Genomic DNA, 10711 nt, shown 5'->3' with positions numbered 1-10711 from the left:
TTGTCTAGCTGAAGGTTTGTTAATTTTATTAGTGTCTTCACAGAACAATCTTTTCATTTTGTTGATCCTCTCTTTTGATTTCCTATTCTTTATATCATTTATCTCGACTCTAATCTTTATCATTTCCTTCTTTCTGGTAGCTTTGCTTTAGTTTGCTTTTATTTTTCTAGATCTTCAAGGTGCACATTGATCTTTATTATTTTTTAATGCACATGTTCACAGGTATAAATTTCCCTCTGAGTATTGCCTTCACTACATCACAGAAATTTTGGTAGGTTGTATTTTTATTTTCATTTGTCTCTAAGTATTTTCTAATTTCACTTGTGATTTCTTTTTTGATCCATTAGTTATTAAACAGTATGTTCTTTAATTTATGCATATTTGTGAATTTTCCAGTTTTCCTTCTTTTATTGATTTCTAGCTTCATTCCATCCTGTTTGGAAGAATACTTTTTATGATTTCAATCTTTTGAAATGTGTTGAGATTTAATTTGTGGCTTAATGTATGGTCTATCCTAGAGAGTGAGCCATATGCACTTTAGAAGAATGTGCATTCTTCTGTTGTTGAGTAGAGTGTTCTACATGTCTTTTAGGTCTAGTTGATTTATAATGTTGTTCAAGTGCTTTATTTCTTTATTGATTTTCTGTCTAGATGTTCTCTCCTTTATTGAAAGCGACATATTGAAGTTTCTAACTATTATTGTAGAAATGCCTAGTTCTCACTTAATTCTATCAATGTTTGCTTCATATATTTTTGAGCTTTGTCATTTAGTGTATATATGTTTATAGTTATTATATATTCTTGATGAATTGACCTTTTATTGATATATGTTGCCCTTTTTCTCTTCTAACAGTTTGTAAGTTAATGTCTATTTTGTCTATTTTGTCTGATATTAATAAGCCACCCCAACATTCTTTCAGTTACTATTTGCATTGAATATTTTTTCCATGCCTACTTTTTCAATCTATTTGTATCTTTGGGTCTAGGGTGAGTCTCTTGTACACAGCATACCGTTGGATAATGTTTCTTTATCAATTCTGCCAATCTTTGCCTTTTAAAAAATTATTTTGTTGTTGTTGAGAATATACAAATGTACACAACAAAACATAAACCAATTCAACAGTTTCTACATGTACAATTCAGTGACATTGATTACATTATTTGAGTTGTACACCCTCTGTTTTTTGAGTTGTTCCCCCTCCATTAACATAAACTCACTCCCCCCTAAGGTTCCTATATAATCTTTTGAGTTGCTGTTGTCAATTTGATCCCATATAGATAGTTCTTAAAAGAGCATAATGCTTAAGGCAGGCATTTTTTACTAGTTAACTTAAACCATTATTTGGTTTTAAGAAGACTTAAGGGGATATTTTTGGTTTAAGGTTTAAACATCATCTCAGGGCATTAGTTTCCGGGATTCATATAGCCTCCATGGCTTCAGAAAATCTGGAGTCCATGAGAATTTGAAATTCTGTTCTGCTTTTTCCCCCTTTCATAGGGATTCTTCTAAAGAATCTTTGATCAAAATTTTCAGTAATGGTAGCTGGGCACCATTAAGTTCTGTTCTCATAGTAAGGGAGGCAGATGCTCATGGAGGCATTTGCCACGTATTCCATTTCTTCCTCTTATTTTTGACTCTCCTTCTTCCTCTATTTCTCCAGGCAAATAGAGACCAATTCTTGTGTCTTGGATGGCTGCTTGCAAGCTTTTAAGACCCCAGGCACTACACAATGAACTAAGAGGTGAACAGAAGCACTAAACACGTTATTAGGCCAATTACCTGGGGTGTCTCATGAAACCATGATCCCAAACCTCCAAGCCAAGGAACCAAATCCCATGAAGTGTTCGGTTATATCTCAGCAGCCTCAGCAGCTACTCTTTTTTTTTTTTTGTGGTTGTTGTAAACATGTCTATCACACAAATTTTACAATTCAACTTCGTTTTTTTTAAAACAATAAACCTTTCTCTCGCACAGTTTCTGTGGACCAAGAATACAATAGTGGTTTAGCGGGGTAGTTATGGCTCATGGTCTTTCCTGAGATTGCATTCCAGATATTGGCCAGGACTGCAGTCTTCTAAGGCTTGAATGGAGTGGGAGGATCCATTTCTCAGGTGGCTCACTCACATTCTGGCAAAGTAGTACAAGTTGTTGGCAGAAAACTTTAGTTCCTTGCTAAGTGAACCTCTCTATAGGGCTGCTTGAGTGTCCTCACAACATGGCAGCTGGCTTTTCCCAGAGTGAGTAATCCAAGAGATAAAGAGCAAGAAGGAAGCTAAACTGTATCTCATGACTGACTCTCAGACGTCAAGTTCCACCATTTTTGCCACATCCTATTTGTTAGAAGAGAGTCCACACTTAAGTACAGTATACATACAAACCAAAACCAGTTGCTGGCAAGCTGATTCTGACTCATGGTACAATCCAACTTTTTATAGGTGTACAACTTATTGAGATCACTTAAAACAATCGGCTGTGCAACTCTACCATAATCAATGTGATTTTTCCATCACTGTAAACCAAAACTCTATTCCAGAAACAATAATCCTCTCTTTCCTCCTCCCTCTTGCTCCTGGTAACCACTAATAAATTTGATCACTATACATTTGCCTTTCTTGTCTTTTTATATAAGTGATGTCATACAATATTTGTGTTTTTGTGATTGACTTATTTAACTCAGCATAATGTCTTCAAGCTCCATCCATATTGCAGCAACTATCAAGAAATTGAAGATTTTTACCAATTTCTGCAGTCTGAAATTGATGAAACATGCAATCAAGATGCATTGATGATTACTGGTGATTGGAATGTGAAAGTTGGAAACAAAGAAGAAGGATCAGTAGTTGGAAAAATTGGCCTTGGTGAAAGAAACTATGCCAGAGATTGCATGATAGAATTTTGCAAGCTCAATGACCTTTTCATTGGAAATACTTTTTTCAACAACATCAATGAAGACTATTACATATGGAACTCACCAGATGGAATACACAGGAATCAAATTGACTAAATCTGTGGAAAGAGACATGGAGAAGCTCAATACTATCAGTCAGAACAATGCTCAATACTATCAGTCAGAACAATGACTGCAGAACACACTGTCAATTGCTCACATGCAAGTTCAATTTGAAGCTGAAGAAAATTAAAGCAAGCCCATGAGAGTCAAAGTATGACTTTGCATATATCACTTCTGAATTTAGAGACCATCTCAAGAACAGATTTGATGCACTGAACACTAATGACCAAAGACCAGAAGAGTTGTCGGATGACATCAAGGACATCATACATGAAGAAAGCAAAAGGTCATTAAAAAGACAGGAAACAAAGAAAAGACCAAAATGGATGTCAGAAGAGACTGTGAACCTTGTTCTTGAATGTAGAGTAGCTAAAGTGAAAGGAAGAAATGATGAAGTAGAAGAGCTGAACAGAAGATTTCAAAGGCCGTATCAAGAAGAGAAAGTAAAGTATCATGAAATGTGCAAAGACCTGGAGTTAGAAAACCAAAAGGGAGAAATACGTTAGGCATTTCTCAAGCTGAAAGAAATGAAGAAAAAATAGAACCTCAAGTTGCAACACTGAAGGATCCTATGGGCAAAATACTGAACGACGCAGGAAACATCAAAAGAAGATGGAAGGAATACACAGAGTCACTGTACCAAAAATAGTTGGTCGACATTCAACCATTTCAGGAGGTAGCATATGATCAAGTACTGATGGTATTGAAGGAAGAAGTCTAAGCTTCACTAAGGCACTGGTGAAAAACAAGGCTTCAGGAATTGATGGAATACCAATTGAGATGTTTCAACAAACGTACGCAACTCTCGAAGCTCGCACTCATCTTTGCCAAGAAATTTGGAAGACAACTACCTGGCCAACCAATTGGAAGAGATCCATATTTATGCCCATTCCAAAGAAAGGTGATCAAAAAGAATGTGGAAATTATCAAACAATATGATTATCACACGAGACTAAAATTTTACTGAAAATAATTCAAAAATGGTTGCAACAGTACATCAACAGAAAACTTCCAGAAATTCAAGCCAGATTCACAAGAGGATGTGGAACGAGGGATATCCTTGCTGATGTGATATGGATCTTGACTGAAAGCACAGAATACCAGAAAGATGTCTACCCATGTGTTATTGACTATGCAAAGGCATTCAACTGTGTGGATCATAACAAATTATGGATAACATTGTAAAGAATGAGAATTCTGGAATAATTTATTGTGCTCGTGGGGAACACGTACATAGACCAATTGGCAGTTGTTTGAAGAGAACAAGGTTGTACCGTATGGTTTAAGATCAGGAAAGGTGTGTGTCAGAAGGGTGGTATCTTTTCACCCACTTTTTCAATCTATATGCTGAACAAATAATCCGAGTAGCTGGACTATATGAAGAAGAATGGGGCATCAGGATTAACAACCTGAGTTATGCAGATGACACAACCTTGCTTGCTGAAAGTGAAGAGGACTTGAAGCACTTACTGACAAAGATCAAAGACTATAGCCTTTAATATGTATTACACCTCAACATAAAGAAAACAAAAATCCTCACAACTGGACCAGTAAGCAACATCATGATAAATGGAGAAAAGATTGAAGTTGCCAAGGATTTCATCTTACTTGGATCTCCAATCAACGCCCATGGAAGCAGTCAAGAAATTAAACGACGTATTGCAGTGGGAAAATCTGCTGCAAAAGACCTCCTTAAAGTGTTAAATACAAAGATGTCACTTTAAGGACTAAAGTGCGCCTAACCCAAGCCATGGTATTTTCAATCACTCATGTGCGTGGTGTCATGAGTTGAATTGTGTCCTCTAAAAATATGTGTATCAGTTTGGCTAGGCCATAATTCCCAGTATGGTGTGACGTCCACCGTTTTGTCATCTGATGTGATTTTCCTATGTGTTATAAATCCTACCTCTACGATGTTAATGAGGTGGGATAGGCAGCAATTATGTTGATGCGGCAGGACTCAATCTACAAGATTGGATTGTGTCTTGAGCCAATCTCTTTTGAGATATAAAAGAGAGAAGCGACCAGAGAGAAAGGGGGACCTTGTACCACCAACCGAGCAGCTCCAGGAGCAGAGCATGTCTTTTGGACTTGGAGTTCCTGCACGGAGAAGTTCCTAGTCCAGGGGAAGATTGATGACAAGGACCTTCCTCCAGAGTCAACAGAGAAAGCCTTCTCCTGGAGCTAACACCCTGAATTTGGAATTCTAGCCTACTAGACTGTGATAGAATTAACTTTTGTTTGTTAAAGCCATCCACTTGTGGTATTTCTGTTACAGCAGCACTAGATAACCAAGACAGCAGCACTAGATGACTAAGACACATGGGAAAGATGGAGAATGAATAAAGAAGACTGAAATGGAATTGATGCCTTTGAATTATGGTGTTGGCAAAGAATATTCAATATACCATGGACTGCCAGAAGAATGAACAACTCTGTCTTGGAAGAAGTACAGCCAGAATGCTCCTTAGAAGCGAGGATAGTGAGACTTCATCTCATGTACTTTGGACATGTTGTCAGGAGGGACCAGTCCCTGGAGTAGGACATCACGCTTGGTAAAGTAGAGGGTCAGCGAAAAAGAGGAAGACCATCAACAAGATGGATTGACACCATGGCTGCTACAATTGATTCAAACATAGCAACTATTGTGAGGATGGTGCAGGACCAGGTAGTGTTTCTATCAGTTGTGCATGGGTCGATATGAGTCAGAACTGACTCGATGGCACCTAACAACAACAAACCATTAGAAATTGAGAGGCAGACGTGAGAAAGTTTAGGGGCTGAGAGTTTTGACAGCCTCCTGACCAAGCAAAAGGAAGGTGTGGGGGGGAAGTCACATCACCTAATCAGTGCATCTCGGTTACCTGGATGTAAAGAGTGTTGTTATTGATTAGACTGTGTTCTGCATGTGAATAGTGTGGAGGCAGGGAAAATTTTTTGAGAACCACTGGCCAATCTCAAGGGAAAGAGGGTTTGGGTACTAGTAAGAAAGATTTTCACTACTTTTACTGGGATTATGGAATTCAAAACCTGTAGTTTAAAAACCTCTTTGTGCTGTTAGTATTTTCTGTAATTATTTTCTATTTTCCCTTAAGATTTCATAAAATTCCTTTTGCAAATACAAGCTGTGCTAAGGAAAACCAGAAAATGAGATTTTTTTTTTTCAGTGTAGACTTGAGTTTTAAAGGGAGAGTAGAAAACCTTAGTGGGTTGGGCATGCCTGCATTCATTTATTCATTTATTCATCAAATGTCAAATACTTGCATATGATAGTCACTATACTAGGTGCTGAAGATTCAAAAATGGATAAGAAACATCAAGGGACTTAGATTTTAATGGAAGGAGACATTCATGTAGACAAGTAGGTGCAGTAAATGATTAAAAAGAGTACTGAGATATAAATATAATCAGAGTAGACGATGGTGTATTAGAGTAAGTAATGTCAGCTGATGTAACAAATAAACTCCCAAATCTAAGAGGTTTAATACAACAAAAACGTATTTATTTCTGGCTCACTTCAAAGTTCATCGTGGGTCAGCTTGGGAAGGAAGGCTCCAGAAAATAATTTAGAGATCCAGGCCCATTCCGTCTTCTACAAAACATCACTAAGCATCATCTAACTGGCATATAGGGAAAGAGCCAGAGTGGAGAAGATACACTCTCTGTTAACCACTTCAGCCCAGAAACGACACAGCATATGGTAATATTGCCCCATGTAGGGTTCTGGGAAATATAATCTGATGGTACGTTGAGGAGAATTTTTGAAACAGAGTTTGGTGAGCATGTATCCAGACTCTGCCACAAATGGAATGGTCAGTTCTACCTGGAAGGGGCTGGAGAGGCTTCATAGAGGAGATGATTCTTAAGCAGAATAGCTAAAGAGAAGTAGGTGTTTGATATTAAGAGTGAAATAATGCCATGGGGGAAGTGAAACCCCAGAGGATGAATTTGGGGTTGCCATTACAGCCAGCTCTTCCCACCTGAGAGGCTCGTTCCAGAACTCATTTGCCTTACTCATTTAACTCTCCCCGCATTCACTATCCACCTTCTTCTTGCCTGCTCATCCTGTATGTCTCAGTTTAAATGTCACTTCCTCCAGGAGGGTCTTACCTGGTCAATAGATAGAGGAGGTCCTCTTGTTATGTAGCCTGATAGTGCCCATTGTTTTTGTTATAATTACTTAGATGTCTATTTTTCTTATTATAATGTAAGTACCATTAGGGCAGGAGCCATGTCTGGGTAACTCATCATTGAATCTCCAGTTATTAGCACTGACCTGTCACATAGTAGGCCCCTGATAGGTATTTGTTGAGTGAATCAATCTGCCTTCCCATAGCATACTATCTTACAGCACTATTCTCATTCATTCATGTACTCTGTCAGTCAAGAAATATTTAGTCCTCATTAAGTGCCAGATACTCTGTTGTATATTGGAGTTAGTAATGAATAAAACATTGTCCTTTTTGTATGATTATAATTGCCTGTACCCCTATCCCCTTGAGAGAAGGGTAGGGTGAACAACTCATCCCCATTTTCCAAAGGCTTTCCTGGTTTAACACTGAAAGTTTTGCAGCCCTCAACCCCCTCCACTCCAAGCCCTGGGCAATCTGGGAATGTTGGTAACTCTAGATTAAGGTCTGTTTCTTATCTCTATCTCAGATGTCTAACATTATACCCGGCACATGACAAGTTTTCAATGAATATTTGTTGAATGTATGTAGGTTGGTTGGCGGATGGATATGTATGTGGGAGGGTGAATGGATATGTTTGCTTTGGGAACTTTTCATAAGCTGGAGGAAAGTAGAAGAGAACTGGCAATCTCAAAACATTCAGAAAAGGTCTACAGCTGAGGACCAGAAGGGAGGAGGCAGCCTTCCAGGAGTGTAAGGAAGTAACTCTCCTTTGGCTACTTGTCTGACTGTGATTGGTTTGGAGTTTTCTATAGACATGGTGGTAGATAGAACCTGAAAACAGGGGTAGGGTAGGATGAGGGGTGATTGTCCACTGAAAGAAATCCCCAGCTGGAGATGATAGATGACGGGTGTAGGAATGACCTGACACAGAAAGTCATCATCCTGCTTTGCCAGTAACTGGGATTATCCCCTGGCTACATCCTCAGGGGAGGTCAAGGTATAAATTAATATTTTCAAGACCTTGTTGTTGTTATTAGGTGTCATCAGGTCAGTTCTGACTTATAGAGACCCTATGTACAACAGAATGAAGCCCCACCCAGTCTTGTGCCATCCTCATAATCGTTGCTATGTTTGAGCCCATTTGTTGCAGCCACTATGTCAATATGTCAATCCATCTCGTTGAGGGTCTTCTTCTTTTTCAGTGACCTTCTACCTTACTAAGCATGATGTCCTTCTCCAGGGACTTGTCCCTCCTGATAAAATGTCCAAAGTAAGTTAGACGAAGTCTCACCATCCTTGCTTCTAAAGAGCGTTCTGGCTGTACTTCTTCCAAGACAGATTTGTTCGTTCTTCTGGTAGTCCACTGTATTTTGAATATTCTTTGCATCAGTTCTTCTTAGATCTTCCTTATTCACTGTCCAGCTTTCAAATGCATATAAGGTGATAGAAAATACCATAGCATGGGTCAGGCATTTAATTTTGAAATATAAAAGCAATAAGCTTTGAGGCTATTGCATGGGGCAGAGCATGGAGAGATGAAAAAATAGTCAGAATTTCATAATAATTGCAGCTAATTATATTTCTTAAATGAGTTAATAAATATAATATAGCTAATAAAATTACTTTTACATTTTCCTGCCCAGATTCTAGGTGGAGAGTTGTCAAAATTTTAAATAAAAATTTTAAGGACAGTATAGTAGCTGTGTATTCTTAGAAATCCATTTTCTTTTGTCTTCTGGAATGCCCCCCATCGCACCCCCACCCTTATTCTTCAAAGATGAGTCACTCTGTGGAAGGCTTTTTGGACCTAGCCAAGCACTCAGTACTCTGCTTATATCCTTTTATGGCAAGTATCTTCGAGTATTACTGATAGTTATAAATGCCTGCTCTTCCCATTGAGCACATATATAGATTCAAATATCTACCCTACCACTTATTAGCTTTTTGACTTTCAGCTAGTTACTTAGCCTCTCTGAGTCTTAGTACCCACCTTCTAGAAAAGGAAAACATTATTTATCTCATAGCATTGTTGCAAAGATTAATGAGATAATATAGGACTCTCCTAGCACACTGGCAGGCACAAATAGGTCTTTGATAAATGTTAGTTGCCTCCCTCAAATGTTTGCTAAGTTGAATTCTCCAAAAACTATGGTCAGGAGGCAGAGCTAACACGGCACCCTAAACAGATGCATCACGCCGTCCCTCTGCAACAGAGACCCAAAAAACTAAGTAGAACACATACAAACATCAATCCTGGAACACTAAGCATCAAATGAAGGGATAAAGAAGTAGGCCAAACACTGAATGAAGAAGAAACTGAAGGAAAACAGAGATGGAGGAGAGATATGGAGTGGAGGTCTCCTGCCAACTAACATGGCACAGAATCACCATCTTGGAGCACAGCTATCAATGACCCCAGACAGGGAGTATGGGAAGGCAACTTCCCAGAGCTCCCAACAGGAGACAGAACACCTGGTAACCAGAGAAACACACTTTCCCATTCCTCACCCTTCTGCCCTATACACCACCTCCAGGTCTCCTGATGGGCCACACTGAGCTGCCTTGGCTAGAGAGCTAGCCTGGGTCTGCCCCACCCCACCTGCCAGCTCCAGCCACACCATTTTTTTCCATTTCCTCTTTTTCTTTCTCCCTCTCACCTAGTCTGTACCTCACCTTTACACCTTCCCACTGGGCCATGTCATGTCGCCTTGGCTAGACAAGGCTAGACAGACACTGGCCCACTGCCACCCCAGGTCTGCCCTGCTCCCCCCCACCGGTTCCCGTCAGGCCATTTTTTTCCCTTTCCCCCTGCCACCTCTACCCCTTCTCGCTGAGCTTCTTCATGTCACCTTAGCTAGAGACACCAGCCTGACCCCAGTTTGGGTTCGCCCCACCCCCACCCATCAGCTTCTGCTGTACCAATTTTTTTCTTTTTCCCCCCTTTTCTTTTTCCCTCCTTTTTTTACACCTTTACTCTGAACTACACCACACTGCCTTGGCTAGAGTGACACCAGCCCACCGCCAGCCTGGATCTCTCCAGCTCATACCTGCTGGCTCTTGCTGTGTCATTTTTTATTTTATTATTTTAACTATGTTTTCCTTTTCTTCCTTTTATTTTCCCCTACCACCTAGCCACGTATTCCACCGCTACTACTTCCCACCATGATACAAAGCACTGTCTTGTCTAGAAAGACACTGGTCCGATCCCAGCTCAGGTCTGCCCTGCCCCTACACACTGGCTACCCTCATTTTTTTCCCTTTCTATCTCTTTTCTTTTCCTTGTTAACCCCACCTAACCCTTTGAATTATGGTGTTGGTGAAGAATACTGAATATACCATGGACTGCCAGAAGAAAGAATAAATGTCTTGGAAGAAGTACAGCCAGAATGATCATTAGAAGCAAGAATAGCAAGACCTCATCTCACATACATTGGACATGTTATCAGGAGGGACCAGTCCCTGGAGTACGACATCATGCTTGGTAGAGTAGAGGGTCAGTTAAAAAGAGGGAGACGCTCAGTGAGATGGATTGACACAGTGGCTGCAACAATGGGCTCAAGCATAACA

This window comes from Trichechus manatus, unplaced genomic scaffold (genome assembly GCF_000243295.1).
Source record: "Trichechus manatus latirostris isolate Lorelei unplaced genomic scaffold, TriManLat1.0 scaffold00070, whole genome shotgun sequence".
NCBI lineage: Eukaryota > Metazoa > Chordata > Mammalia > Sirenia > Trichechidae > Trichechus > Trichechus manatus.
This window is presented reverse-complemented; position numbering follows the sequence as displayed.